Source organism: Camelus ferus, chromosome 5 (genome assembly GCF_009834535.1).
Source record: "Camelus ferus isolate YT-003-E chromosome 5, BCGSAC_Cfer_1.0, whole genome shotgun sequence".
In the NCBI taxonomy this organism is placed as follows: domain Eukaryota; kingdom Metazoa; phylum Chordata; class Mammalia; order Artiodactyla; family Camelidae; genus Camelus; species Camelus ferus.
This window is the reverse complement of record NC_045700.1, coordinates 27,553,393-27,579,406: the sequence shown is the minus strand read 5'-3', so window position 1 is coordinate 27,579,406 and position 26,014 is coordinate 27,553,393. Positions and strand designations below refer to the sequence as shown.

At 33.3% G+C, this 26,014-nt stretch overlaps 1 protein-coding gene and 1 long non-coding RNA gene across 4 annotated transcripts in view; one reads left to right on the top strand and one right to left on the bottom strand.

The window, feature by feature from the left end:
* The window catches only part of LOC106730005, a 161,269-nt gene extending 143,383 nt beyond the window's left edge, over nt 1–17,886 (bottom strand). For both annotated transcript variants that reach the window (XR_004319844.1, XR_001366423.2), the window contains exon 1: nt 17,261–17,886. This is a non-coding gene — a long non-coding RNA (uncharacterized LOC106730005). The remainder of the gene's footprint in view (nt 1–17,260) is intronic.
* A 298-nt stretch (nt 17,887–18,184) lies between these two features.
* ORC4 (origin recognition complex subunit 4) overlaps nt 18,185–26,014 on the top strand; it is a 63,886-nt gene continuing 56,056 nt past the window's right edge. The window contains exon 1 of one of the 2 annotated variants that reach the window (XM_006187598.3): nt 18,185–18,334. The gene's annotated coding sequence lies outside the window, so the exon portion shown is untranslated. The remainder of the gene's footprint in view (nt 18,335–26,014) is intronic. The other variant, XM_032479412.1, reaches the window with a different exon arrangement.

Genomic DNA, 26,014 nt, shown 5'->3' with positions numbered 1-26,014 from the left:
TCTGAAACATAACTGACAGGTCAGTACTCTTGTGCTTAATTAGTACTCACATAATAATGTTATTTTTACATACAAAATCCCTTACTCCACATATTATTTTCATACAGACTCTACGAAATAATTTCAAAGATAATAAAATTAAACAATAAACAGCAGTAACTTAATAAAATGAATATATTCAGATGTTAGAAGCAAATGATGTTTCTATACGCAGAATACTTTTTCATTATTTATGATTAAAATTTCAAAAATGCTTTACTCTCATTCTGATTACTATTCAAGCAGCAGTGGTTTCTGACATTTCAGCACTGAGTTTTCCTGTCTCTCTTAGCCAAGGGTAGGAAGTGAGTTTTAAAACACTTAAGTATATGAAAACAGCTTTCTATTTAAAGGAATTCTTCAGTGAAATTTTTTCACCATTTACTTGACAGCTTTTGTATGCTAAATTTTTCACGTAACAAATTTCTTAAAATCTGGCACAACAATAAAGTAAAAATAGTATGTGTCCCAAAGAGACAAAACTACAAATATATACCAGAAAAATAGAAAAGTTTATAAAAAAATTATACCCTAACTATAAATGTATAAATATCAAGTGAGATATTTAAAGAAAAAAAGTTTTCTTGTAAATTAAAACATGTCCATATTATACTATATCTGGAAGAATGATACAGTATTGTTATTTCTAAGATAACAGATCTAAGGTTGTAAAGCAGAATATGCATTTTTAACTTCCAGTTATTATTTTTGTCTGTAGTCTGTTGCACCATATTTCTCCTTTGCCATATGTATTGTAGGTGGGCTGTTTCCTGTTGTTACTATGTCTAGCTTTGCAGACTCAACTTTCAAACAGTTTATTTACTTCTCAAATTGTGAGCCTATAAATGTGCTTTCCTGTGCCTAAGTCAAAGTAAGTTACTAGGACGTGTACCTAGTTTTACTATTTAATATACTTTTTACAAAAAAAAAATTCAAATTCTTTGTTAACCTAAAAGAATTTAAACAGTAATACTGAAAATCAAATACAAAAATTATAATGGAGACAAAGATGAAATCATATAAATCTCTTACAAATCCTTAACTTTAACTATTAGTTTAGTCAAAACCTTGTATGTGATTGGAATATCCTTTAATAATTTATTACTAAGTCTTTTCTTATCAGAAATAACCAGAATTAGTCTACAGTAACAGGATTTCAAACCAATGTTAGATCAAAACCATCCCAGGAAAACTTGTGCCTTTAATCTTCCACCATCCCGTTTTTCTTTTTTCCCAGGAACTGTATACTGTAGCTAAGTAAATTCAAGATAATTAAAGAAACAACTTTCTTCACTGAGAAAAAAAAGTATACCTCTGAAAAGTTATGGTAGGCATGAGCTTGAGGAATCACAGCAACAACATAAGTGGCTTCCAGGAGCACAGAACTCGTTTCTAAATATTTTATACAAATATGGACTTAGAAAAATTCTGAAAGATTTAGTAAGTGTTAAAGGAGAACAAAAAGAAATCTGAAGAAATTCAAATAAAATAAAACAAGCATGTAGAAATAAGTTTAAAAAGTATAATTTCTCATATTATATTAGCTACATCCAAGTTCAAAGTATCTGGCCCAACTTTCTAGGCACCTTGTCTTTCTCCTCTTTCAGTTTCCTACTTTAATCCAACCAGAAAATGTAAGTACACTAGGAGGCAGGGGGCCTTGGTCCTAAATATACCACTTGCTCTATGACCTTGGATAAATCATTTACTTTTTCTGGATCTTATTTCTTAATCAATAAAATTGAAAGGCTGAAAATTTCATATGTTTATTATTGTCACCTAGAAATGTCTGTCCTACAACATAAGTTATAACTCCATTCTCTAAGTATCTGAAAGAACTGTTCTTTGTAAAGTCAGTCACTCTTAAGCTCCATGTTCCCTGACTGTCTTATTTATTGCTGAATATCTGACTCATAGCAAGTAGTTAACATGTGTAGAACAAGCAACTGAATGAATAAATATCTATGCTTCTTTATACTGCTATGAAAAACCTGAGATTGCTTCTTAAGTCCTAGGACTTTCGTTACCTAACTGCATGTGTAAGATGAATACACGGACAACAATGTACATTTTTTCTCTCTTTGAGAAAAATTCCTGCTTATGAAAATATTATTATTTTCTGGAATCAGGGGTTGATATCCCTTAGCAGTTGATGGTAGCCTTAATAAGATCTAAAATGTCCAAGACATTCTCATTTAAAGAGAATAATCCTTTACACAAGCCATAACTTAATAAAAATTATTTTAAACATAACTTGATTTGTTTTAAGGAAACAAAATGGTTTAATCACATCAGGCTTTACAAAATAATTTGAGTTTTCAAACTGGGTTATTAGGTGATTAGGTTCCCTGAGTCTATGCCCCTACTAATTGGCAGAATAAATATATGTTAAAAAAAAAAAAAAAAAGAGAGAGAGAGCAAGTGAGAAAACATTTTGCAGAACTTGATTAAAATTTAAACATTATTTCATGTGGAAAATAGCAAGGACACTGTGTCTTTGAGTCAATTCCTTGCTATTTTAAACACATAGAATTATGTTTGTTTGGTTTTCTATAATAAAAGTGACAGTTATGTGAAGACACAATTGAACTTATTTACAAAACAGAAACAGACACAGACACACAGACATCAAAAACAAACATGGTTACCAGGGGGAAACAGGGTGGGAAAGGGTAAGTTGGGATTTCTAGATTTGCAGATACCACTGTATATAAAATAGATATACAAGAAGTTTCTTCTGTACAGCACAGGGAACTAGATTCAATATCTTGTAACCTATAATGAAAACGAATATGAAAACGAATATATGTATGTGTATGTATGACTGAAACATTATGCTGTACACCAGAAACTGACACAATGTTGTCAATTGACTATACTCAATAAAAAAATGAAAAAAGTAAAAAAAAAAAGTCCCCATAAATGTTTGCAAAGTATTTGACTGAAATACTAAATTTTAACTTTGGTTAGTTTTAAAGAGAAAAATTAATAAATTACTTTACATAAAATACATCGTAAGCAACTATGAACAATAATTACAAATTTGAAATCAGACACTCTTCTATTATTTGCCTAAGCAACCATTTACAATTCTCTTTTAAAGAGATAGTTTTGAGTTTTCTGGCCATCATCATTTATCATTTTCTGGATCCCAACCAAACTGCTCATCAGTTTCTTAAACTGATCAATTATAGACACTATGCAATATTTTAAACAAGAAAAAACAAACATCTATTTTAAATGTTTCTCTAATATGTCTAAAAAATACAAACTTATAATCCTAGTGCTTTTCAAAAGTTCACTGTATAATAATTTATTCTTTGAAACTTTGGATCACTTTTCACAGAAACTAAGTATTAAGAATGATGGTTAAGTTTCTTGGATGGCTCAGAAAAGCACATAGAACCAACAGTATATAGTAGTAGAGTACTTACTGATAATATGAGAAATAGGAAAGAAGTGTTTGATCTAATTCATCAAATGAGGGGAGGGGAAGCCAGTTAATAACTAAAAATAGATACTCAACCCTTAAATGTCCTAGGGGATAGACAGGCCACCAGTTAACTTTAATCTTTTTATCATATAATATTTTAGTGAATCAACCTTAAGTGAGAGCACACATCCAAAGGAGATACAAGCCACTGAAATTTTTGAAGAACCGAATAATATACCTTTAACATAAAGTTTGCCAACTAATAGGTTTGTTGTCTAAATACTTAATAAGGAGTAAAGATGCATGACTCAACATACTGACACATGGAATATTCTGACTTCTAATTTTGGTCTTTCTATTGACTTTAAAAACTGCCATGCTATAAAAGGTTCTGAACTTTCCGTATGTCATGTTTCTTTATAGGAAACAATAGGGATATTTTTTTCCCACTATCTCTCAATAATAAGAGTAAGAAGTAGAAAATAATACAAAGAATTTGGCAAATATAAAATGCAACATAAAGATGTGACATCCTTTTCAAGGAACTGTGAATTTGTTTTATTCTGCCAAATGAAATTACCAAATTAGACTCCTATCAAAACATATTAGTCACAATATACAGACAATCCATATAATCACTATTAACAGTTAACACTTTTATAGTACTCAATATATGCCAGGCACTTTAAAAGGTGACATATACACATATATATCTCTTATTAAATAACCCTGACGTGGGTACAATTATTACATCCACTTTGCTAATGAGGAAATTGGGGTACAGAATGTCACATAATTAGTTAAATGGCAGAAAAGGGATATGATCCAAACAGACCAGATCTAGAGTCCAGGCTCTTAATTTTTTTGCAATATTGTTTGTCAATTGTGGAAAAATTAAGACAAAAAAAGGAGATCTACTTACATTTCACTTAATAAGAATTACCAAAAGCATTACTGTAAGCTCTCTGTATTTACATTACCAAAGTATGATTATTTATTCAAATTTCTCTAGTATCTCAGTTAAACAACATCTACAAGTGCCCATTTTATTAGCAAAGTGCAGAAAAGCAAAAAGACAAAGTAGATCAAGCCCTCCCATGCAGAGTTTCATGAAATCTTAAAATAGTTTTAGGAATAACAGATTATTTTATTTTTTAAAACAAGGAGAATAATTTAAAATTTAATGTATGTATAATCTCTCAAAGATTCTAAACCACGGTTATTACTCATAAAATAAACAGAGAAGGAAAAGGAAAGGAAACTAGTTCTTAGTGAATGTCCACAACATGCTAGGACTTCATAAGCATAAGTATTCTACCATTTAATAGTTACAACTTTGAGAAAGTTCAGAACCTTAACTCACCAAAGGTTCCATATGATAGTACTCAGTATATAGATCCCATGCTCAAACCCAGGCATGTTTCTGAAGCTCTAAAGCTTGTTCCCTAATTACAAAAAGAGTATAATGGTATTATCGATCATCTGTGAGTACGATGATTAGAAGAGTATAGAAACGTATTATTAAGTTCAATATTTAATTTTAAGGATAAGTTTATAACCTTTCTTTCCCAAAGCTGTAGGCTTTTAACAAGAGAAAATGGTATTTGTCTCACTTTTACATTCTTAACATAAGTTATTGGATAGGTGCTTGCAAGCTGTGAAATAATATGAGGAAACACTTCCTGAAATTGTGTTTCTCAGAATGTTTTCTCTGGTTGTTAAGATTAAGTAAGAAAATGTACGTAAAATGCTTAGCACTGTGAGTGGCACAAAGTATGCACTCAGTAAATGTTAGTGATTACTACTGCAGTAAAAAATCCTGTTCAGGGTTCTTTAATCATATTTTTTAAACTTTATTTGATGAAGGAAACTTTGGCAGGGATCACACCTATTAACTTATCATGTAACTAGGGATCTTTGGAATATACTTTTATAGAAAGACAAGTAGAAAGCTGTAAAACAGAGGGAATACATCAATCCCTGAATAATTCCCAAGTGATTCTTCATTTTTGTTCCTCTAGAAGGTACAATGACCCCTTAAAGTTATTAGATAAATTTAGTAAACTGTGTTTTCAAATACTAATAAGCTTCTCAAATACTTCTGGTCTATGAATCATCAGTAGTCTGCTAGACACTGCAGAAAAATAAATCAATGCCAGTGGTACTGTCTCATTTAGAATGTTTTATAAGTAAGTAAAAAAGCAAATACATAACTAAATAAATAAGCACTGAACTAAATTCTGTAGTTTCTAATTATAGATGTTAATCTGCTTCAAAAACCATACATGAGAATGTCAGAAAGTTAAGTTCAAGATCACCTAATGAAGGACTCACAGACATAGAAAACAAACTTATGGTTACCAGTGAGGGGAGGGGTGGGAAGGGATAAATTGGGAGCTTGAGGTTTGCAGATACTACTATACATGAAATAGATAAACAAGTTTATACTGTATAGCACAGGGAAATATATTCAATATCTTGTAGCAAACTATAATGAAAAAGAACATAAAAAGGAATATATGTATGTATATATATGACTGAAACATTCTGCTGTATACCAGAAATTAATACAACATTGTAAACTAGCTATACGTCAATAAAAAAAAAAAAAAATCACCTGATGAAGAATGATGCCCTGGCAGAATTCATCGACTAAAGTACTGTTTCTATTCAATGAATGCTTGCATATATTTTACCTTTTCCTTACAATTTAACACATTTTGTGATATTTTGGTCTTAATAAAATTCAAGTGACATTAATTTTTAAAAATGTTGTTAATACTTGGGGCATTTCTTGAACCTTTAGTTATTAATTAGGTTGTTTATTAATACAGACAGAAACTCGTGTTCAAAGATGATTAAAATTTAAAGATCAAAAATGAAAATCTTATTGACAACACAGAAAGCTAAATGGAAAACAAGAATTAAAAATTAAATTTCTTCAACTTTGTCTTTAAAAGTACTACTCCATATTTTCAAGGCTAACATAAAGGCCTGAAGTAATTGATGTAACTTAGTAATTTATAATTACTTCTGACTGCATGAATTACTCTAAAACAACAAAGTTGGCATTTATTGTTACCATTTTGCAATCCTACTTTTCTTAAAAGAATTTAAAAAAGTTCTATGTTCTGATAACATTCACGCAAATATGTCCTAGATTTGAAACATTCAGTTTGTGAATGTGATGTCTTCTATTTCCTCTGTGTTGGTATGCTCCAGACATCACACTGTTTCATATATAGGTGCCAGTTGTGGGTCTTCCCAAGTTGTCCAATTGAATGTGACAATCACTTGCTACAATCTCCCACACCAGCCTAGTATACTTGCAGACTTATTCTTTTTCTTCATTGTTCAAACTCAGTCAATCACACCTAGGACATTCTCTTGAGTACACACAGACATCAATTTTGAACCCCTTTCTTGCTTTTCTTTTCTAAACTCCACCTAGTTATGTTTAGGGCACAATGCTATATTCACTACTTCCCATTGTTACCTGTGTTAAAGGAGTTTTAGGAGACCTAACCACTATAACAATGATTCTATGAGAAAAAGCATTATGAGCTTTAAACTGAAATAGAAATGAATTCTTATAACACAACTCTTTTATTAGTACAGTTGACTCTTGAACAACAGGGGTTTGACCTGCATGGGCCCACCTATACATGGATTTTCTTCAGTAGTATATACCACAGTGCTACATGATCTGTGATTGGTTTAATCCTCCCATATGGAAGAACTGCGGATAGCAATACTGTCTATAAGTTATACTTGGATTTCTGACTGCTTGGAGGGTTGGCATTCCTAACCAAAGGTTGTTGTTCAAAGGTTAACTGTAATGGTAAGTTTTGTGTTAAGTGTAAAGAATATTAGTCTAAGTTTAAACACTGAGTCAATGCTTCCTACATAGTTTTAAAAGAAAAATTACTATGACTTTTTTGAGTGAAACAAAATACAGAGACATTATTTGAGAGAACTTGTTAAGCTTGCCATTTTTCGGGGAAAAAAAAAGTCCAGTACATGGTGGTAGAGAATAGGTAGGCTGATAATTTACATGATGGGGCCAGCTGGAAATAAATTAAATGCAAATAAACCTTATGAAGTAAATGGAGAAAATGTAAGATATCTTTCTGTTAATTTTGGAGTTTATAAATAAGATTTATAACTTTGATTATATACTATTTACTACTGATCCCATGAACCTGAATATGAATTTTAATTATGAAGCAAAAAAAGAACCTCAGTATCCTTGGATAAAATTTTCCTATTTTAACTATAGTGTTTCATTTTCAACTTATATTCACACTATGGTTGCTTCATGGACAGATTTTCCTGTCATAATTGCAAAGAACTAATCACTGTTTTATTTTTCATGCAAATTATTTTTTTCCTATTTCTTTTCTGACCTGCATTCTGGGAAATGAAGTTTTGAAAACATAAATGCAAGGTATATCATTTCTAACCAGTTTCCAAATACATCAGTTTATTTTGAATTTTAATCTTAGCTTTCAAACTAGTAAATATAAGCTTCCCCATCCCCTTATTCCATTGGAAGCTTTGTCTTTACTTGAATTACTCTTTTCTGCGCCAACTTAGGATCTCTCCTTTACCTAAACTCTGATTAACTCATGTCCTCCCAGGAAGTCCACTGTGACTAACTCTACAGAATTGCTTCTTTTACTCTGCATATTTACATACTCAATTTGATGTTATTTTACAAAGGCTCCTGAAGTGGTTTTCAAATACATGTTTAAGTCACTTTAAAAAAAAAAACTTATCTTAAAACTTGTTTTATTTTTATCTTCTATTCAAACTAGTACATAAATACAGGAAACTTAAAAATGTTAAATGACTATTCCATCTGTATTTTGAATGAACATACAATAATTTGGATCACTGATTAAAATAACAAAAGTCCATCTTAGGTCCATATGTTGTATCTTACCTCAGACTGAAACTGACTTACTGTCTACTACTTTAGACTGACAGTCTTTGCCACTGGTTCCCCAGTCTATATTTTGCCAGGATAGCAAGAAACGCATTTTGCAATAAGAAGCAAAATATTTAAAAATTAGGATAAATTACATTCATTGTTCCTATCTCAATTGACTAAGCTTTTCACACTGTTAGATAAGATTAGATCAGCCTAACAGACTTTATTCTGTATCAAGCTATGATGATTGTTAGCCAATATTCAATTCTCTTCAAGGTATTCAAGAGATACATTCATGTGATGATTAGGGGTTAGGACTTGACAGCAATTTTCTTAGGTCATTCTTTTTCCTTTAGTACATAAAAATATTTTTTAGTACATAAAAATATTTTTTCCTTTATAAATTACTACATGAATATGAGCTTATTGTTAAAAATAAACCCAAGTAATACTAAAGTATGCAAAACAGTAAGTTCAACCTTCCAGCATCCCACATACATACTTGCTATAAATTAATTTTGTACATATTTTTCTGACCATTTTTCAATGTATTTACATAAATATAATGCATATATATTATACAATTTTTAATTTTGAGTATATGTGCATATAGCACAAAAATACATTACATATGTATGCAACTATATATGCTTATACATTGTATGCACATTTATCTGTATTTTATTCTACATAAATGGGATCATACTGTGCACATTATTTTGTGAGTTTCAACTTAGCTTATCTTAGTGATTTTTCCAGATTTTTAGCCTACAAATTCAAATTTTGCATAGTTGTTGTTAGCTCTTATCTTTAGATACTGTAGTGAGGTTTCTAACTTCCTACCTTATAATATTCTAAAATAAATGGATCATTACTTTCAGTACCAAGGAAAATGAGTAATACAGCTTTTTTGCATTGTAACAGTTCTTAATTAAAAGTATTTTAGCAAGTTTTCATTCAATTCAATGTCATTTTTCATCATTCCTAACATGTTCAAATTTCCTATAACTTTACATTTTAATAAAAACATATGTATGTACAAAGATAATATATATATTTAATACATAAAGATCTGAAATTAATAAAAACTAAAATTTAGTTTTATAAAAAGAGAAAGTAATATAATATAGCAAATTTGTCTACTACTCAGAAAAATTAGACACATACAGAAGTCATTTACTGACTCATTGGGGTAAATTTTGCAGAGAATAGAGAAGCTGCTGAATAAATGTTTTTAGAGAATTTTTAACAGCTTTAAAAATTAAAAAAAATATAAAAAAATAAAAAAAAAACTTTAAGGGGGCAGAGTATAGCTCAGTGGTGAATGCTTAGCATGCAAGAGGTCCTGGGTTCAATTGTTCAATCCCCAGTACCTCCATTAAAAATAAATAAATAAATAAACCTAATATCCCCCCAAAAAAACCTTAAGAAAAAAAACTTTGATATATTTTATCAACATACTTAGAACAAAGAGATCACAAACAGCAGGAGCAGCACACCAGAAAAGCAACATAAGATTAAATTAAAATTTGTATTATGTGGATCTAGTCTCCTCTCATACATAGAAGAACACTGCGGTAATGTGACTGTTACTTTTGTTTTCTAACAGACAAAATATTGCTATGTTCTTCATACTGGAAACAGGAGTCAAATCAACTGGATAGCAGACTTAATATCTACTATTGAATTTACTAATCTTAAAAAAGCTAAACTGAACCATTTAAGGAAGATACGCAATAATAAAAGCTGTTAGGTTTTATTATCAAAAAAGATTGTTAAAGGAAAAGCTATACTACTTCTAGAAGAAAATATGCTTCATTTTTAGACTTCAATGAAAGAATTATATGTTAATACTTCCTAAATGAACAAAAGGAATTCATAAGGAGTGGCATGATTTAGGAAAGCCTATGGCTACACAAAATCATTGCCATCATTACTGGAGGTATTTGTGGCTGGTATGAGCTTTCTGATATATAGTGAACTGAACACTGTAGCTTTAATTGAAGTTTGAATGTTATAAACAGTTAGATGTCTGGCTCTGGCCTGCATTCTAATACCATCAGCAGAACAGAGATGGGAAGCATAAACAAACCTTTTAACTAGATTAGTCTCTAAAATGGCCAAGAAATCCTTCAGCAAAAACTCTTGTGTGACAAATGTGGAAGAAAGAAAATGATTTTAGAATAATGCAAAAAAACAGCCTCTAAATTTGTCATTATTGGAACATGTAGTTAACTTCCTAAATATTTTGATGTTGCTTAATATACATTAATGATAAACTTTATATTTACTTTCCAAATAAATAAAAACCCTTTTTATCTTACATAGCAGCTGTTTCTTAGATCAGTATACCCCAAGTAAGGAAGCTATTTAAAAATCAATATTTTTTTTTGTTGGATGTGGAATACTTCCCTCCCCTAACATCAGTGACTGTATGTATACACTCTAGATTATTATTTTTAGATACTAGTAACATTAAGATGTCTGAATGTATAAATTAAGTTAGTTAATGGTCAACAGATTAGTAGGCACTTCTGGACTCAAGGTGTATAGAAAAAATAGCTTTGAATAAAAGGATAAATTGAAGTATAATTTAACACTCTGCCAACCTTAAGAAACACTTTAGGTTTACTTCTAACTTCTGAGATATAGACATTAAATTAAAAAACAAAAACAAAAACAAAAAAACCTGGCAGGACAAGCATGTACTAGTTTTCGCACTAGCACCATACAGAAAATTTCCCTCTCACTGCTGTAATCTTGGTTGGTTGGCCAAGAATCCAGTGTGCAAAATTTTTTCACCACTCAAAGGTTGGTAACTGATGTATATAACTCATTTTAGTTCTTTAAAACAATACATTCTAATAAATCACTCAAGGACACAGAATTTAATTACAAATTCTCCTAAGAAAAGGTTCTATAGGTCAACTGAAATAAGGACTCAAATCAGAATTACAACAAACTTTGAATGAAGTATATGCTTTTCACCAGGTATAATTATCAGATTTTTTCCATTATGTCTAGCTACATTAGAAGGTATATCTTAATATGTTCAGCCTAGTTCACACCTTGTCTCTCTGAAGAGTTACACTGAGTCATTCCAACTTCTGAAATCTTAGATGATAAAGAAATACCTCAAACAGAAATGGTGAAGAGTTAGAATCTTTACTTTTAACTGAATTACCTTTAGATTATCTAAGGAGATTATTTAGGACCACAGATTTATTCTATCCCACTAATTATTCAGACTGTTTAAAAGCAAGAAACCATATTTGTTATAAACTTTCCTTTCTGAAGTATAATAGATGACACAGAATAGTTCCTTAGCATTTAAAAATATTTCCAAACTCTTTAGGTCATAAAGCATTGGCGTAACATTTATAGATAATAGGGTCAATGTAAGCATATAAGATGAATGTGTATTTACTTAGGATGAATATGAAAGTTACTTAATTAATAAAACAGAATTTTAAAAAATTACTCCTTTCGCCTAAAAGTAAAGGATGTAAAAATCAACTTGGTTAGCTGGCTCAAAAAGTATCTTAATTCAATAGCTGCTTTAGAGAACATCTGTATAATAATTTAGGCATCTAGAGATTCCAACAAGTTGTCCATTCTTATACTAAAAATATGACTCTAAGCAGTACTAAAAAGAGTACATTAAATTTAATCCTATACATATAATGCACTAATTTTGAAAATATTGTAAGATAGAGGGTCCAGAAAGTATGTATGTATATATACGTGCCTAAGTATTAGGTAATATAAACTCCCCTTTGTTTACAGGTTTTCTGTTATCAACAGAGTTACACAAAAATTTTTCATAGTAAATATTCACTGAGTCACTAATTGTTGGAACCTCCAAACTTCATGAAACAAAGTGTTAAATTTAACTTCATGTAAGATAAAAGAAGTTCAATATGTAGAAGTCTTAAATGTTATTTCTGTCATACAAAGAGAAGATGCATTTTATGTATACTTTACTTCAAGTTGCACACCGGTCTGCATCTATGTTCCTTATAAAGAACTGGATTTTCTATTTGTCTTTCTGTTCTTGTAAATTTTCAGAAAATTTCCATCACTGTTTCAATAAGCTCCTAGGGCCATAATTTTACTAATGTTTACCAGAATACTTACTGACTGATAAAACTTCTATTCTGACTGTGTTTTTAATTAGTGAATTACTATGAATTTACTATGATGGAGTATTTTGCTGCTATATGATAAAATCTTCTTTTGTCAGTAATAGGTTTCCTCATTTTTAACATGAGGACAGTGTTACAAAGTTCACAGAACCACTGTAGGGACTGACTGGGATTGATAATATTTATCACAGTGCTAGGTACTTAAAATAAATGGTAACTATGATTATTACTAAAACAGAAAGTTAAGAAAGAATGTGAAAGAGATCAGAACTGATCCTCAGAAATCTATTTACCTTCACAAGATACTGTACCAGCAGGGAATTCCTCCTTTTTTAAATTGCAAACCAATATTATTATAAAGGTATAATTTTAAGGAGAGCAAAGGAAATCCAGGAAATCTCTTTCTCTCTAATATACTTTAAAATCATAAGAAAACTATGACAGAACTAAGATAGTATTCTCTGTTTTTGAAACATCCTTTGACTAAGAAATCTCCAACTCATACTAAAGTTACAGAAACTGTATCACATAATAAAGATTAAAAAGTGCAATTGACTTAGAACTAGAACTGGAAAGTTTCTCATGAGGATCTTGGAGAAATATATCCGGTACACATAAAAAAATCCCAAAACTCCTAAATAGTTTATATTATAATTATCCCGTGATGATTAAATCAAACTGTCAGCTTAAACTATGATAGAAAATCACTAACGATAATGTACAATATCTTCCAATGAATTATGAAAGATAACCTGTTATATGAAATGTAAAAAGACAAAAGCCACTTTTGAGGGAAAAGAAAGTTTACGTTTAGAGAGTTTGGGGTTTTCTTCTTTTTTGTAATAATTTAGTAAGAGATATTTTAGTGAACAGTGTTGGTCATCTTCAAATAAAAGTATATAGTAAGAAAATACCAGCAATGATAGCCACACAGACTATTTCATGGTCTAAAATTAGTGAATTACCTATGGAATAGAAATCCCCAGAATATAGTCTTAAGTGGAAGTTTTTTCTTTATGTTTTTCTATTCTAGTAAAATACAGCAATATCCTTCTTAAACATGCATTTTCCCACCTATCAGTATCCATTTGGTTAATAAAATTTATTTAGGTATAAACATCAAAATATGTGACCAATACACTTATGGAATACAACTAAGATATCTCTTCACATTAAACTGTAGGGGCCATCCTTACTTCTCAGATGCCTATCACAGTGTCTGACATACAGCACATGCTCAATAAATGTTTAATGAATAGCTAAGTACAATCTGTTTTGCACATACATTCAAAATACAGACAAGTTTGCAAAGGTACATAAGTTGGACATAGGCTTTCTGGCTGACTTCCTGGGGTCCCACTGATGACTAGGAGTAAATCTTCATATCCATAGAAAACTGGAAAGTTGATAATTGTCTGGGTGAGGACCAAAAAAACAAAGTCAGGGAAACAAATCACCTCAGTAATGGTTGCTTTATAGAGCTGGTAAAAAGTAGCCTACTCATTCCAGTAACCTATAGTACCAGTCACTCAATGAAATGAAATTTAAGTATATTCTAAACATTTGCTAGTACATTTTTAACTGGAATTTTTGATCACCCCTTATTTAAAACAAATCACTGTTGTCAAATTGCACCCTGTACAAGTATTAGAGGGAATATGTTTTTACTTATTATGAGTACAGGATTTAATTTGGCTATTAGAAAAAGTGAGAACCATAGTAAAGATAAAAGAAAAAAAATCATGGTAGTGAAGAAATTGTAGCAGGGAGAAAACGAAAAAGGAAGAAAAGGAAGGAACTCCACATATGAGAGTCAACGAATTCAAATATGCCTAACTCTTATATAAATTATGACATACAACCGTAGGGCCTACTGTGCACCAGACACTGTGCTATGAGGGACAGAAACGTTAACAAGACAAAAATTTTAGCCTTAATTAGTTCAGAGAGAGAATCACAAGTAAACATTCATAATACAATATGCATTTACATATATACATAATACATATACATCTTTAATACAAGAGAATGAAGTATATTGACTGATTAATTGGAAGAGTAAGGGAAAAATGAGCATGAGGCAAAGCTGAAATAATTCTCAAAATAGAAATAATCCACAATGAGAGAAATCAGTACCTCTTAAAAAAAAAACAACAAGCTACTCTCCTATATATAAATGGACAAAATATGGCTTTACAGCCCTTTTCCTTAATATTCTTAGACTATGACTCCATATAAAACCCTTAAGTGCCATAGACAGAATTGTGCATGACAGTTTCATTTCTGACAAAGGAAAATGAAGTAGTGCAGCATAGTGAAAATGTCAAGAAACCGGAGTTCTCTGGTCCATGTCCTGTCTACTTCCAGGCCTTGGAACTCTGCACAAGTTCCTCAAGCTCTCTGAACTTCAGCAATATGAAAAATGAAGAGCTGGATGAAGTGACCTCCAAGATATCACCTCCTTGAAAATTATAATTCAAAATTATATCTTAATACTAAAAAAAAAAGCCATAATAAAAACAAACAGTTTTCTAAAGGTAAATCATTATCCAACCTAGAGGAGGTCTAGAATCTTCAAACCATACAGGATTACCCTGGGGGTGGTGGGATAAGAAACGTTTTCAAAGGAAAACTGAAACAGAGTAAGTAAAGGTATTATCAAGCTGTAAATTTTCACTCAGCTGCCCACTGGCAAACTACTATCCCAATTATCTACACAATTCACTTTACTTAAAATTGATTTCCTCACTAAATTCTTCTTTCCATCTCTTATGTTAAGGTTGCTGAGGTATTAAGGTAAAAACGAGAAATACTAGGTGGACCTAGAATAGTAGTATTGATGCTGGGAGACAAACTTGAACTTGGCACAGATGTCTGCTGGGGTGCACCAATTACACCTCAGAAAAAGGTAAGAAACTGTTCAAATTTATAACTGAAAGGAAGGAAATAGGACCATGTTGCTTACTGCTACATAGATTTTTTTCCCCATGTGTGTGAATGTCTACTTTTTCACACAGTTAGTAATTAAAATTTTACAGAACAGGTTTGTACATGTGCAATGTTTTTCTGCCACTATATTATGTTTTGGCTTTACCATCAAGAAAAAAAAACTAGAAGTATGATGTCTTCCTAATATTTATGTCAAATATCCTTCTAGATTTATTTTTTTCAATCCTTTCTAGTCGATCAAATTGCTGTTTTCATATTGCCAGTCTGATCACAAAATTGCTGCTTTACAGGAGAATATTTTTTGCTGACATAAATTATGGGATCAGAGATACCAATGCAGTTACAAAAAAGGGTGTGTATGAGAGAGAGGGAGAAAGAGAGAGAGAGAGTGTGTGTGTATGTATAAGTGTGCATCCATCTTTAAGGAAAGGATAAAGAAATGTACATGTGAAACAAAATACCACTTTCCAACGTGAGCCCTAGTAAAAGGCCTACATCACAGTCATACTTTCTAGCATTTGTGAAATCAAATACACCACTGAATTTGAAAACCATTCACTAAGAACATACCACATTAAAAATGGAGAATGGTAATTTTTATCAAGATTGTTACACTATAAACCTAAATTTGGATTTATCTTTCAAATTATATCTCACTACAATGAATACACTAACTACAACATCATGGTTTGACTCATGAAAACGTATTTCAAAAATTTGTCTCCTTTCACATATAGTAAGCAGTTTGGTTCAGTACCCCCAAGAGATGAAAAACTCATCTCAATTTACAACAGTAAATAAATAATTCAGTTAAAACTGAAAGTGGTACCAATCCAGCAAACTATTGATGGAGAGGTTTGGCCTTCCATGAAGCCAGAACAACATAAAAGTTTTCAATGGGGATTACTTGTTCAAACAAGTTACAAAGATTAGAAAAATACCCAGGTTAATTATGAAATAGCTAATATTCTCATCTTGTGTAAAATAAATATCAGGAGCATATGTAAGGAGAGACAATACCAGTGGTACTTAAACTTTAAGCATTTTACGCTTTTAACTTTATATGCTGATATATGAAACAAACATTTAACAAAAAAAGCAATAATACAAGTCAAAACCTATCCAAAGGCCTCTATCAACCAAAAATGTGTAATTTTCTATGCAAGTCAGACAAAACGAAAAAAAGGAAAATTAAACCCAGAAAGCAAAAACCAATCAAGTCTGTTCCAACACTTAAGTCAATATCCAAATCACATACAGAACCAAAAAGAGGAAAACACTCAGGTCTACAAATGGATAAGCAGTTCCGATACAACCAGATCCCGACATTTTCCCACTCAGAAACAAATGCAGTGGAGCTTTTCCTAAGGAAAAAGGAAAAAAGCTCTCCAAATGAATTTTTTAAAGTGACATCTAGAAAGTGTGCCTCTTTCTGTCTCTTTCCCTGGCGCCTCATTGGAGGAAGGAGGGGGTTGTTTTTGTATTCTCCCCCACTGGAGCAAGACACAATCAGATGTTAGTTGGAGGAGAGAAACCACTTTTGACAACAGCAAATAAAAATAAAAAGTGCCCTTCCTCCTCTGACAGGATGGGCACCCACCTCACACACCCCTCCCTACTCCAACCCCTCCTTCACCACCCCCCAGCACCACCCCCTCCTCACCCCGGAGCTCCACTGCGTATGTGGTTTGGTGCTACTGTTGCCCCGGAGTTAAAGTCAGAGCCAGAGGAAGGCAATGAAGCCCCCACAGACACACTTACCTTTCCTGCCCCCCACTTTTGAGTGCCTTCCCTGGAGCTGTGGAGGATGACACAAAGGGTAATAAAGGGGGGGGGGGGAGTGGAGGAGGAGGAGGCGAAGGAGGAGGAGAGCTGGGGAAGTGGCTGCTCCTGGGTGTAGTGAGATGTCTCCAGCCAGGGCCAAGCAGCAGCAGCAGTAGCAGCAGCAGCAGCAGCAACAGCAGCAGCAACAGCAGCAGAGAAGGGTCTGTGTTGCTAAGAGGCTTTTGGTCTCTTTCTCTCCTCCTCTCACGGCCAAAGAGGAGGAGGATGGAGGGGGCTCGGGAGGGAGGCTAGTGGAGGGGTGAGGGGGTAGGAGTCGTGGATGGGGGTTTTCGAAGAAGAAACTCCTTCTCCTTCTCTCTCAGGCTCAATCTCCCTCTCAGGTCTCAGGGCTGGAGGGTGGGGGAAGGAACTCAGCCGCCTTCCCCCCACCCCCCTCAATTCAAGGTTGAAGTGGGGTAAAATTAGTGTCCTGTCCCTTTAAAAATAGAAATAAAAGGTGCCCCCCCTCTGCCACTGCCTCTCTCTTCATCATCAGCTGCTGCTGCTGCTGGGGTCTCTCTGCTTGGGGGGGAGGGGGGGTTCGGGTAGAAGAGACGGGAGGCACTCACTGCGCATGTCTCTCTCTGACGGGAGGCTGGTTGGTTGAAGGCAGGAGGAGGGGGAGGGGAGGAAATGAGATGGTTTCCCAGAAGGCGCCGAGGCGCTCGCGACCCGGAAGACATTGTAGCAGGGGGTAGCGGGGCGGGGGCGGGGAGTAGGAGGAAGTCGCTACTCTTTAACACCCTCAGCCCCCTCCTCCCTCCTAAGGGAAAGTGGAGGAACGGAAGTGGGCGTGGATGGAGGCGAAAAGAGGTCACGTGTTTGAGAGAGAGCAAGGCGGGGTGAGAGAGGCGGTGCTTGCGCGGGGCATGCCGGGAGTAGTGGCATATCGTTGGCAGCAGCAGGTGAAGCGGATCAGACTGCGCGGCGAGGGGGGTTCGTGCGGCGATTCCCGCGGTCTCCAGAATCCCGCGCTGCCCTGGTAAGGGCAGACAGACTTTTCCGTGAAAGGTAACGTTGGGGTAGGCTCTCAGACGAAGGCCAGGGGCACCAGTGCGAAAGGCGAATCGAAAAGGGGAGGACGGAAGTCTGTGGAGACTGGGAATGCGGGAAGGGGGCAGGCTTGTCTAGGCCAGGCAGGCCAGAAACTAGGCGGGCTCCTGTCTTGTAGTCTCCCTATGAGCCTGCAGCGAGGAACCCTTGACGAGGATAGGGAGTCCTGATGAGATTTGTGGCAGGTGGTGACTACACCAGGTGATGGTGAGGAATGTGATGGGCCAGATATAAGAGAGAAATGGAATCGGTGGAGCCTCAGCAGATGATTGTGGTGACTGCTTCTTTCAGTTCAGAGCAGGGAACCTGTCGGGAGAGAGACAAGCTGTGTGAATTTTGACAATTTTGGCATTCGGTGCATTGCTTACGTTGGGTGTTACGACCATCAGTTCCTTATTTCGGTACCCTCCCAGGAATTCGGAGTGGCTTTGGGAAGGGAGCAAGCTGGGAAGTCTGGAGTGGACTTTCCCTCCATGTCTTGCGTTGTTGCTGCAACACAATGCCTGTGGCTGGTATCAGAAAGGAATATGGGATTGTGTGATCCTTGATATTGTGTCTTATGGTTGATAGAGAATGGACACCATCAAAGTTTTCCCTTTCCGTGGTGTAGAAGAGAGTCTTTTAAATGAGTGTTTCAAGATTCTTAAGTTACTAGCCTCGGATTTAGAGCCTTTGGTTTTCAATTAAGTGCTACTGTTTTTGCTGGAAATAATGTTTCCTTCATGTTAATGCAGCATATTTAAGAAAAGATTCATGGTTTCATTAATAAAGCTTTTTTTAGTAAAATAGCACCGTTTCTTTTTCGTGTTCAGTTCATACAATTATAACTGAAACCATTCCAGTCTTTCCGTTATCTTTTGTAAAGGTGCTTTGCAAAATTATCACCCATTATATAGTTGTGTTTAAGACCGAGAATCTGAAATTCCTCATGTTTATTGTGTTGGTATTAGTTAATTCTGTAGTAGGTCCTTTAGGATACTCTGTCAAAGTTACTACTTATGTTCTATGTTTTACTTATTTGTTTTGTCAGTAGATGCTATTTATGCATCATTCCCTAGTGCTTTTACTGCTTTCTGTGTGTGGTAGTCTTGTCAAATAGAGTAAGAACTAGACCCCCGTGCCTTAAACTTCTGTTTATATTAAAACCAAATGTTTGTCACTTTAGAACAGAAAAAAATTACAGCAAAACATTAAAATGCCTTAAATAACCATTTTAAAATCCTTTTTATGGCAAAATACTGAATGTGCAAAAATGCACAAATCATGGATATGCAGTATAATGAATAATTATAAAGCAAACACTCTGTAATCACTGACAAACTGAAGAAGAAGAACTTTGCCGGCCCCCCCACCATCCTTCCTGTTTATTCCTCCTTCCTCACCACATCCAAGGGTTAACACTATCTGGATTTTTACAGTAATGATTTCCTACTTTTATTTTAAGTATTTTTTATCCACATCTGTCAGCATTCTTAAACAACATACATTAGTTTTGCTTGTTTATCTATATGTAAATGAATTATATGTTATGTATAATTTTTCTCTCATGTTAGCTTTAATTCATGTAGTCATTGCTGTATAGTAAGGACTATAGTATAGTAAATGTGGTGTGGTAAGTTTTTTCATGAATAAATTAATTAGCTCAGCTCGTCTAATATTATGGACATTTGTATTGCGTCCAGTTTTTAGCACTTAGGAACAATGCTATGATGAATGTTCTTACACATGTATTTTATATACACAGCATGCATTTTTGTAGAGTGTAGTTTACGCCAAACGTTCCAAAATGAATATTATCAATTTATATTCCCACAAACGGTATATGATAGATTCTTTTTTTCTGCAGTTTTGCCTGCAGTTGACATTTTTTGTTTTGCCATCCTGATGAATACAGCTCTATTACTGTGTTAATTTGTAGGTCCTGGTTATTAATGAAGTTGAGCATTTTTTCAATAATTTATTGGCTAATTGAATTTCTTCTAAATTATCTTTTTAAGTTTTTTGTGCAGTTTTCTATTCAGTTGTCTATGTTTTATGTAAAGATTTGAGCACTGTGGCAAATATCTTCTTTGTGCTTGGAGCATTTCTTGAATCCTGAATAATAACTTTATCTTCGTTTAGTTCTTACTGATTTATATACTATTATTGTTGTTATTTAATTTTTTTTTTTGTAGTTTTAACTCTAGGAAAAAATGTCCCATATTTGTGCTATCCAATACAGTAGCCACAAGCTATTGAACACTTGAAATGTGGCTGGTGTTACTGAGGAACTGAATTTTTGGTTTTGTAGTAATTTAAGTTTGAAAAACTTGATTTGGTTGCTGGAAGATCCTTAAGTAGGTTTGGAACAACTTGGGTATGTAAATTTACTTTCTCAACTATAAACTTTATAAAAATTAAAGGATCAAGTATTTCTGATGACAATTTAGCATCTGGATTGTCATGTTTTGTAGTGTCAAATACACCCCAGATTTCTAAGGCTTAGTATGAAAACAATGTAAAATAAGATTTTTTATTGTGATTACCTGTTGAAATTACAATAAGTTATGATATATTTTACTTTTTAAAATGTCGATACTAGAAAATTTTAAGTTACATATGTGAGTGGTATTGTATTTCTGTTGGACAGCATTGTTTCTACCATCAATATTGAGTTACATTTTCCTATGTATTTTCCATTTTTGTTGTTCTTTATTTCTTTTTGCATCTCTGAATTTTCTTAGGAGAACTTTTTCTTTTGCTTGAGTATTCACCCTTTAGAAGTTAATTAATTTAGGTGTGCTGCTGACCAAATTACTTAATTTTTTGCTTACTTTACAGTGTTTTGTTTCACTTTCAATCTTGAAAAATGTTGTGAGGGTACTGAATTGTAGGACTGTGGTTGTTTTTCGGCACTGTCAAGATAATGTTCCACTGGTTTTTGGCTTCCATTATTGATTTTGAGTAGTTAGCTTTCAATCTGATTCTTGCCTTTTGAAAGAATTCTGTCTTTTAAAAATGTTTTCTTTGTCTTAGATTTTCTGCTATTTTTTTAATGTTTTTGGGTGGAATTCTTTTTCTTGTTTTGGATTCATTGGGATTCTTGACTCTGTGGATCAGTGCCTTTTTAAGAAATATATCACCTGCGTCCATTCTTACTGTTCTACTTGCTAAAAAATGTAATAGTGGCTTTTACTGGCATAGTATTTGTAGTTAGTTTATTGTCTGTGGCTCATAATTCCAGTTTCTGAATTGTTGTATGTGTCTTTTTTGCTGATTCATGATTTTTTTTCTTGTGTTCCTGTGTACTGATTGTATTTGAATAAATGTAGGCATACACGAGTCCTAGAATATTGTCTTTCTCAAGAAGACATATTTTCCTAGGAAAATTGTTTGGGGATGCTACCAATTCCAAGTAACTTAGTTCATGATCAAGAATTGAGATTCCTTCTATTATACACATGAGTTAAGCAGAGCTTCTAGTATATAAGTTCTATTTTCCTTATCCTGGTAAAGTTGCCCTTAATGTCTCAGAATTGGTTGATGGTTTATCTGAGTCCACAGGCCACGTATGGGTTCTGTGCTTTAATTTTTTTTCCAGTATCTCAGCAAAGTCACCAGTAACTCAGCCTTTGTTCTTGTTGCTTAGCGTTTTATTCTGAATAGGCAAAAGACCTCAGGAAAAAGTAACTAGGTGTGTAGTTTATTTCTCTCATTTACCTTCTCCTAGATTTTGACATGTAAGTTCATACTGCCTCATTTTTATTTGTTTAATTTTAATTATGAAGTTTTTTTTATTGGCTTTGCAGTTGGATCGATTTAATCTGTCGTCACCATCAATAGAACCGTTTTTCTTCTTTTTACATTTTGAGACTTTATTTCAGATTCTTTCTGCTTCTAGCCAAAAGTATGTTTTAACTTGTCATATATTACTGAAAAATTTTAAAATCACATTGACCTCTACAGTATAAGAAGCCAAATTGATTGAAATTTAGAAAATATTTTAAGCAGTTTTTTCCTTCTTTTTTTAACTTAACAGTTTCAAATGTAAAAGAACGCATGCTTAAAGTTTCAACTACTTCTACATGGTTTATATTAAAAACAGCTCATACCTATTTATCACAGGTTCAGTTTTAGAGAATACTGCCCATCAGAGTTATGCCATGGTGGACTGAAATGATTCAGCCTTTATTCCCTCACCTTGGAAAGCCACCATTTCCTCCACTCTAGGGGCAGACACTTCAAAAAAATTTTTCTTGCTTGATTCTTTTGGTATTTACCTCCGTATTTCCAAGTAACATCTTGCTACCTCTTGATTTTTTTCCATTTTAGGCATTATCTGTTGACTTCCTTCTATGGAAGATATAATTTTAGATTTTTTTTCCCCACAAAATGCCCAACCACTCCCCCATCATTCCACTGATACCTTAGTTTTTGGTAGATAACAATTCAGTGTCTGTATAGTTTCTGAATATTTATCATTAATTCAGTCCCAAACTACGTGCTAGTTATCAGTATAGTTTCCAAAATACCAATTAAAAAAAAAATGAGTTTAGCCATCTCCAAGAAATATCTCCCAGAACATTTTGATCTCCAGTTTAGGCTGGTTGCTTATGGTTGCCCATCATGCAATCTCTGTCCTCACTTCTGTTTCCTATATCCCATGTAATCCTTTGTCTTGTGTACTCCTTTTGTTTGGTTGCAATCTCCAGTAGCTATTTGAGAAGGAAATGTTGTGAGGCATTATGTTCCTTTAATGCCTAACTGTACCCTAACTAGTTGTAGAATTCTAAGTTGGTAATGTTTTTCTTCAGATTTGTGAAGGAACTCTGTGTCTGATATAAAATTTGAAGCCATTCTTATTTTCAACACCGCACTTTACTTTCTTCTCCCTTATGGAAGCTTCTACAACCTTTTTGTTTGAAGCTTATATAATGTTCTCTTTTTTGTAGCCAGTGTTCTGAAATATCACATTAATGTGAGGTGACATATTATTAGAGTCTGTAGGCATCTCCTTTGCTGGGCATCTCATGTGTTCTTTCAGTCTGCAACTTGTATCCCTTAGCTCTGAGAATGTTTCTGATAGATTTTCTGTAATTTCCTTGCCTCTATGTTTTTGGTTCTGGAACTACAGTTAGACATTGTACTACTGGACCTGTTTCTTTTCTCCCATTTTTCATGTCTTTCCAATCTTTTCCTTTTCACTTTCTGAGAAATTTGATTTTTCAAACGTTTGAGACTTTTTCTCCTATCATATCTTTAATCTTCAATACCTTTAAAAAAATCTTTTTATTTTTTCCATGACATTCTGGTATTTTTTTCTCTTTATGGATTTTAAGTGTTGTTTTGAGGTTTATATCTTCCTCTGTGCTCTATTTTTTTCTAAGTTATTCTTTCTGTTAGTGTGTTTTAGTCTTTTTCATTTTAGAGACTTTCCTCAGCTATATTATGATCCTTGATTGTGTGTTCAAATTTATGTAAGCGGCAATGGAAACCTATTTAATGTCTCTGAACTTAGCTAGGGCTTGCTAGCTATTGATGGTTCTCACTATGGAAAGATTTGGCTGCAACATATTTGGGAGAAAAAGAACCCTGAGGTTAATTTCTTTAGGTATTTGGAAGCTTTTTCTCTTGGGTTAATAAGAATTCAATAAGAAGGATTTGCCAATCTTCTGCCTCTAAGTAAGTGATTCTCAACTGTGGCAATATGATCTCCCCGAGGACATTTGGCAATGTCTAGAGACACATTTGATTATCAAGAATAAGATGCTACTGAAAACTGGTGGATAGAAGCTGCAGGTGCTGTTGAACATCCTATGATGCACAGAATAGCCACCCATAACAAAGAATTATTCAGTTCAAAATGCCAGTATGGGTTATCACAAGAAATCCTGCTCCAAAATAAAAGCTTGATTGCCAGTGCTGAGAACCAGTTGAAAACAGAGCTCAGGAACTCAACATTCAACTTGTTTTTCTTTTTAATTTGATACTCTCACCTTCTTCTGCAGCTGGTATCCCCGAGTGTAGAGTCCTTCTTTGTTACTCTCTGTAGAACCTCTTGTCTTTTTGATGGAGTGGAATAGAGGCTTCTGTTTTTTTTAACCATTTTAACCCTGCAGGTCTTTTGGAGATGGCTTTCTCAATGAAATCTAGCTCAAATTAAAATACTAGTTATTGAGTGACCTTGATGTTATGTGTTTATCCTATTTGAATAGGATTGGCTGATGAGACTGGTTAGCTTTGAACATTTTACTAATGCTTTAATGGGAAAATACAATATGAGTTGAAAATTGTAATCTAGGAGACAGATGAAGTCTTGAATAGACTGTTGTTCCCCATCCTTTTATTTCAATTTGCTTCCCTCTTTTCACTCCCAATCTGCCTTAAATGTTTATCTTTAAATATGTGTTGGGGTTGCTAGTTTTTCTACATTTTTCCCCCTTAATCTCACATTCTTCTCGATCTTTCTCTGCACCTCCAATAAAAACACATCAAAATCTTAGTGTTTTATATTTTATACTGCTTCCTTGTTTAATTGAGATTAGTGTAAGTTTTGACCTAAAGGTTGAAATCAGACTTGGCAAGACTAGAGTTCTAAATGTGTTAACTTTTCTTTTGGCATACACGTGCATGTTTTTACATTCTCCTGACTGCTCTCATCTTTCCACAATTTATAAAAATATACATTTTTATATAGATGACCCAGAAATGTCAGCTTATATTGCTCTCTGAAAATAATCACTTTTAGTTCGGTATATGTCTCAGTCAACTTACTTTATAATAAGTAAATACCAAAAATATTTTCTCTAAAATCTGGGTGGTTTGTATCATGTCCAGTGTGTTTTAGCACCACTCTGATTCAATGTCTGATGGGCATAATGTTTTTAAAAATTCATGTTGAAATTTTATATATGTGACATATCTGTAAAAGTTAAAATTTTACTGTCACAGCATTGATTACTTTGTATACTCAAATTATAAAATACATTTTTTAATTTAAATATGCAAGATAATTATTTTTAAAGTTACCAAAAAGGTAACATACATTCATTGTAAAGTGATAAGAGAAAGTGAAAATCGTCTGTCGTACCTGCACCTGGAAATAATAAGATGTTCATATATGTAATTTTAGTGTTTTTTACCTATGTTTCTGTTCATTTATTAACAAAGCTGGATCATAGATTTTTCTTCTGTACTTTTAAAAGAAATGATGTGATGTAGCTGGCATCTTTCCATTGTATTAGATACTTATGTAAAATAATATGCTTATTTGCTGTATATTGCAGAAATCTCCTACCAGCTACTGGGAGCTATGTTCCTGAGTAATGCTGTGATCAGTGTTGACAAGAGAAAATAAAAAATTTTCTCTATAAGTGTTCTTCAAACATCTGATTTCTTTAAAAACAAGAGCAAACATATTTATTTTAATTATTATGAATTACTTTTAAAAACAGTTTTAGTTAAAGTAGTTTTAATGTAGCTAACATTTCCCTTGAATTACTGTCCACTGTTTTGCAATCAACCCTGTTGGGTCACAATCTGCTAAAGCAGATTTTGTCCATACACTTTTTTTTTTTTTTTACTTTGTTTTATAGGTTGTCTGTCTTACTGACTTAAACTGACTACTTTTTGTGCTTACATTTTGTTTTCACAAATTTT